Here is a 5846-nt window from a genome sequence, read left to right on the forward strand (position 1 = left end):
TGTTCTGGGTGTCAGTTTTCAGGACCCACTTGACACTCTCAAACCAGACCAAGTTGGCACTGGTGCCACCTTGCGTCTGGGAGGCATCCTGCGAGAGGCGGATCTCCAGGTGGCACCCAGCTATTAAAGGCGGCATTAACCTAAACCATTTTACAGGCTTTTTTCATGGGAAACAAAACTCACAAGCCACTGTTCTGGGTGTCAGTTTGCAGGAGCCACCTGGCACTCTCAAACCAGACCAAGTTGGCACTGGTGCCACCTTGCGTCTGGGAGGCATCCTGCGAGAGGCCGAATTCCAGGAGGCACCCGGCAATTTAAGGCCGCAGGACCCTGAACCATTGCACAGGCTTTTTCCCTGGGAAACAAAACTCACAAGCCACTGTTCTGGGTGTCAGTTTGCAGGACCCACTTGGCATTCTCAAACCAGACCAAGTTGGAAATGGTGTCATTTTGCGTCTGGGAGGCACCCTGCGAGAGTCCGAATTCCAGGAGGCACCCAGCAATTTAAGGCCTCAGGCCCCTGAACCATTGCACAGGCTTTTTCCCTGGGAAACAAAACTCACAAGCCACTGTTCTGGGTGTCAGTTTGCAGGACCCACTTGGCATTCTCAAACCAGACCAAGTTGGAAATGGTGTCATTTTGCGTCTGGGAGGCACCCTGCAAGAGTCCGAATTCCAGGAGGCACCCAGCAATTTAAGGCCGCAGGACCCTGAACCATTGTACAGGCTTTTTCTCTGGGAAACGAAACTCACAAGCCACTGTTCTGGGTGTCAGTTTGCAGGAGCCACCTGGCACTCTCAAACCAGACCAAGTTGGCACTGGTGCCACCTTGCGTTAGGGAGGCATCCTGCGAGAGGCGCAATTCCAGGAGGCACCCGGATATTTAAAGCCGCAGGACCCTGAACGACTGTACAGGCTTTTTCCCTGGGAAACAAAACTCACAAGCCACTGTTCTGGGTGTCAGTTTGCAGGAGCCACCTGGCACTCTCAAACCAGACCAAGTTGGAAATGGTGTCATTTTGCGTCTTGGAGGCACCCTGCGAGAGTCCGAATTCCAGGTGGCACCCAGCAATTTAAGGCCTCAGGCCCCTGAACCATTGCACAGGCTTTTTCCCTGGGAAACAAAACTCACAAGCCACTGTTCTGGGTGTCAGTTTGCAGGACCCACTTGGCATTCTCAAACCAGACCAAGTTGGAAATGGTGTCATTTTGCGTCTGGGAGGCACCCTGCAAGAGTCCGAATTCCAGGAGGCACCCAGCAATTTAAGGCCGCAGGACCCTGAACCATTGTACAGGCTTTTTCTCTGGGAAACGAAACTCACAAGCCACTGTTCTGGGTGTCAGTTTTCAGGACCCACTAGGCACTCTCAAACCAGACCAAGTTGGCACTGGTGCCACCTTGCGTCTGGGAGGCATCCTGCGAGAGGCAGAATTCCAGGAGGCACCCGGCAATTTAGGGCCGCAGGACCCTGAACCATTGTACAGGCTTTTTCCCTGGGAAACAAAACTCACAAGCCACTGTTCTGGGTGTCAGTTTTCAGGACACACTTGACACTCTCAAACCAGACCAAGTTGGCACTGGTGCCACCTTGCGTCTGGGAGGCATCCTGCGAGAGGCGGAATTCCAGGAGGCACCGGGCAATTTAAGGCCTCAGGCCCCTGAACCATTGTACAGGGTTTTTCCCTGGGAAACAAAACTCACAAGCCACTGCTCTAGGTGTCAGTTTTCAGGACCCACTTGACACTCTCAAACCAGACCAAGTTGGCATTGGTGCCACCTTGCGTCTGGGAGGCATCCTGTGAGAGGCGGATCTCCAGGTGGCACCCGGCTATTAAAGGCAGCATTAACCTAAACCATTTTACAGGCTTTTTCCCTGGAAAACAAAACTCACAAGCCACTGTTCTGGGTGTCAGTTTGCAGGAGCCACCTGGAACTCTCAAACCAGACCAAGTTGGCACTGGTGCCACCTTGCGTCTGGGAGGCATCTTGCAAGACGCCGAATTCCCGGAGGCACCCGGCAATTTAAGGCCGCAGGACCCTGAACCATTGCACAGGCTTTTTCCCTGGGAAACAAAACTCACAAGCCACTGTTCTGGGTGTCAGTTTGCAGGACCCACTTGGCACTCTTAAACCAGACCAATTTGGCACTGGTGTTGCTTAGCGTCTGGGAAACATCTGGCGAGATGCGGAATTCCAGGAGGCACCCGGCAATTTAGGGCCGCAGGACCCTGAACCATTGTACAGGCTTTTTCCCTGGGAAACAAAACTCACAAGCCACTGTTCTGGGTGTCAGTTTTCAGGACCCACTTGGCACTCTCAAACCAGACCAAGTTGACACTGGTGCCACCTTGCGTCTAGGAGGCATCCTGCGAGAGGCGGATCTCCAGGAGGCACCCGGCAATTTAAGTCCGCAGGACCCTGAACCATTGTACAGGCTTTTTCCCTGGGAAACAAAACTCACAAGCCACTGTTCTGGGTGTCAGTTTTCAGGACCCACTTGACACTCTCAAACCAGACCAAGTTGGCACTGGTGCCACCTTGCGTCTGGGAGGCATCCTGCGAGAGGCGGATCTCCAGGTGGCACCCAGCTATTAAAGGCGGCATTAACCTAAACCATTTTACAGGCTTTTTTCCTGGGAAACAAAACTCACAAGCCACTGTTCTGGGTGTCAGTTTGCAGGAGCCACCTGGCACTCTCAAACCAGACCAAGTTGGCACTGGTGCCACCTTGCGTCTGGGAGGCATCCTGCGAGAGGCCGAATTCCAGGAGGCACCCGGCAATTTAAGGCCGCAGGACCCTGAACCATTGCACAGGCTTTTTCCCTGGGAAACAAAACTCACAAGCCACTGTTCTGGGTGTCAGTTTGCAGGAGCCACCAGGCATTCTCAAACCAGACCAAGTTGGAAATGGTGTCATTTTGCGTCTGGGAGGCACCCTGCGAGAGTCCGAATTCCAGGAGGCACCCAGCAATTTAAGGCCTCAGGCCCCTGAACCATTGCACAGGCTTTTTCCCTGGGAAACAAAACTCACAAGCCACTGTTCTGGGTGTCAGTTTGCAGGACCCACTTGGCATTCTCAAACCAGACCAAGTTGGAAATGGTGTCATTTTGCGTCTGGGAGGCACCCTGCAAGAGTCCGAATTCCAGGAGGCACCCAGCAATTTAAGGCCGCAGGACCCTGAACCATTGTACAGGCTTTTTCTCTGGGAAACGAAACTCACAAGCCACTGTTCTGGGTGTCAGTTTTCAGGAGCCACCTGGCACTCTCAAACCAGACCAAGTTGGCACTGGTGCCACCTTGCGTCTAGGAGGCATCCTGCGAGACGCGGATCTCCAGGAGGCACCCGGCAATTTAAGTCCGCAGGACCCTGAACCATTGTACAGGCTTTTTCCCTGGGAAACAAAACTCACAAGCCACTGTTCTGGGTGTCAGTTTTCAGGACCCACTTGACACTCTCAAAGCAGACAAAGTTGGCACTGGTGCCACCTTGCGTCTGGGAGGCATCCTGCGAGAGGCGGATCTCCAGGTGGCACCCGGCTATTAAAGGCGGCATTAACCTAAACCATTTTACAGGCTTTTTCCCTGGGAAAGAAAACTCACAAGCCACTGTTCTGGGTGTCAGTTTGCAGGAGCCACCTGGCACTCTCAAACCAGACCAAGTTGGCACTGGTGCCACCTTGCGTCTGGGAGGCATCCTGCGAGAGGCAGAATTCCAGGAGGCACCCGGCAATTTAAGGCCGCAGGATCCTGAACCATTCTACAGGCTTTTTCCCTGGGAAACAAAACTCACAAGCCACTGTTCTGGGTGTCAGTTTGCAGGACCCACTTGGCACTCTCAAACCAGACCAAGTTGGCACTGGTGCCACCTTGCGTCTGGGTGGCATCCTGCAAGAGGCGGAATTCCAGGAGGCACCCGGCAATTTAAGGCCTCAGGACCCTGAACCATTGTACAGGCTTTTTCCCTGGGAAACAAAACTCACAAGCCACTGCTCTGGGTGTCAGTTTTCAGGACCCACTTGACACTCTCAAACCAGACCAAGTTGGCACTGGTGCCACCTTGCGTCTGGGAGGCATCCTGCGAGAGGCGGATCTCCAGGTGGCACCCAGCTATTAAAGGCGGCATTACCTAAACCACTTTACAGGCTTTTTCCCTGGGAAACAAAACTCACAAGCCACTGTTCTGGGTGTCAGTTTTCAGGACCCACTTGGCACTCTCAAACCAGACCAAGTTGGAAATGGTGTCATTTTGCGTCTGGGAGGCATCCTGTGAGAGTCCAAATTCCAGGAGGCACCCGGCAATTTAAGGCCTCTGGCCCCTGAACCATTTTACAGGCTTTATCCCTGGGAAACAAAACTCACGAGCCACTGTTCTGGGTGTCAGTTTTCAGGACCCACTTGGCACTCTTAAACCAGACCAAGCTGGCACTGGTGCCACCTTGCGTCTGGGAGGCATCTTGCAAGACGCCGAATTCCCGGAGGCACCCGGCAATTTAAGGCCGCAGGACCCTGAACCATTGTACTGGCTTTTTCTCTGGGAAACAAAACTCAGAAGCCACTGTTCTTAGTGTAAGTTTGCAGGACCCACTTGGCACACTTAAACCAGACCAATTTGGCACTGGTGTTGCTTAGCGTCTGGGAAACATCTGGCGAGATGCGGAATTCCAGGAGGCACCCGGCAATTTAAGGCCACAGGACCCTGAACCATTGTACAGGCTTTTTCCCTGGGAAACAAAACTCACAAGCCACTGTTCTGGGTGTCAGTTTGCAGGACCCACTTGGCACTCTCAAACCAGACCAAGTTGGCACTGGTGCCACCTTGCGTCTGGGAGGCATCCTGCGAGAGGCGCAATTCCAGGAGGCACCCGGCAATTTAAGGCCTCAGGACCCTGAACTATTGTACAGGCTTTTTCCCTGGGAAACAAAACTCACAAGCCACTGTTCTGGGTGTCAGTTTGCAGGAGCCACCTGGCACTCTCAAACCAGACCAAGTTCAAACTGGTGCAACCTTGCGTCTGGGAGGCATCCTGCGAGAGGCGCAATTCCAGGAGGCACCCGGCAATTTAAGGCCTCAGGACCCAGAACGATTGTACAGGCTTTTTCCCTGGGAAACAAAACTCACAAGCCACTGTTCTGGGTGTCAGTTTTCAGGACCCACTTACACTCTAAAACCAGACCAAGTTGGCACTGGTGCCACCTTGCGTCTGGGAGGCATCCTGCGAGAGGCGGATCTCCAGGTGGAACTTGGCTATTAAAGGCGGCATTACTTAAACCACTTTACAGGATTTTTCCCTGGGAAACAAAACTCACAAGCCACTGTTCTGGGTGTCAGTTTGCAGGAGCCACCTGGGCACTCTCAAACCAGACCAAGTTGGCACTGGTGCCACCTTGCGTCTAGGAGGCATCCTGCGAGACGCGGATCTCCAGGAGGCACCCAGCAATTTAAGTCCGCAGCACCCTGAACCATTGTACAGGCTTTTTCCCTGGGAAACAAAACTCACAAGCCACTGTTCTGGGTGTCAGTTTTCAGGACCCACTTGACACTCTCAAACCAGACCAAGTTGGCACTGGTGCCACCTTGCGTCTGGGAGGCATCCTGCGAGAGGCGGATCTCCAGGTGGCACCCGGCTATTAAAGGCGGCATTAACCTAAACCATTTTACAGGCTTTTTCCCTGGGAAAGAAAACTCACAAGCCACTGTTCTGGGTGTCAGTTTGCAGGAGACACCTGGCACTCTCAAACCAGACCAAGTTGTCACTGGTGCCACCTTGCGTCTGGGAGGCATCCTGCGAGAGGCAGAATTCCAGGAGGCACCCAGCAATTTAAGGCCGCAGGATCCTGAACCA

This window comes from Fringilla coelebs (genome assembly GCF_963513975.1).
Source record: "Fringilla coelebs genome assembly, chromosome: 24".
In the NCBI taxonomy this organism is placed as follows: Eukaryota; Metazoa; Chordata; class Aves; order Passeriformes; family Fringillidae; genus Fringilla; species Fringilla coelebs.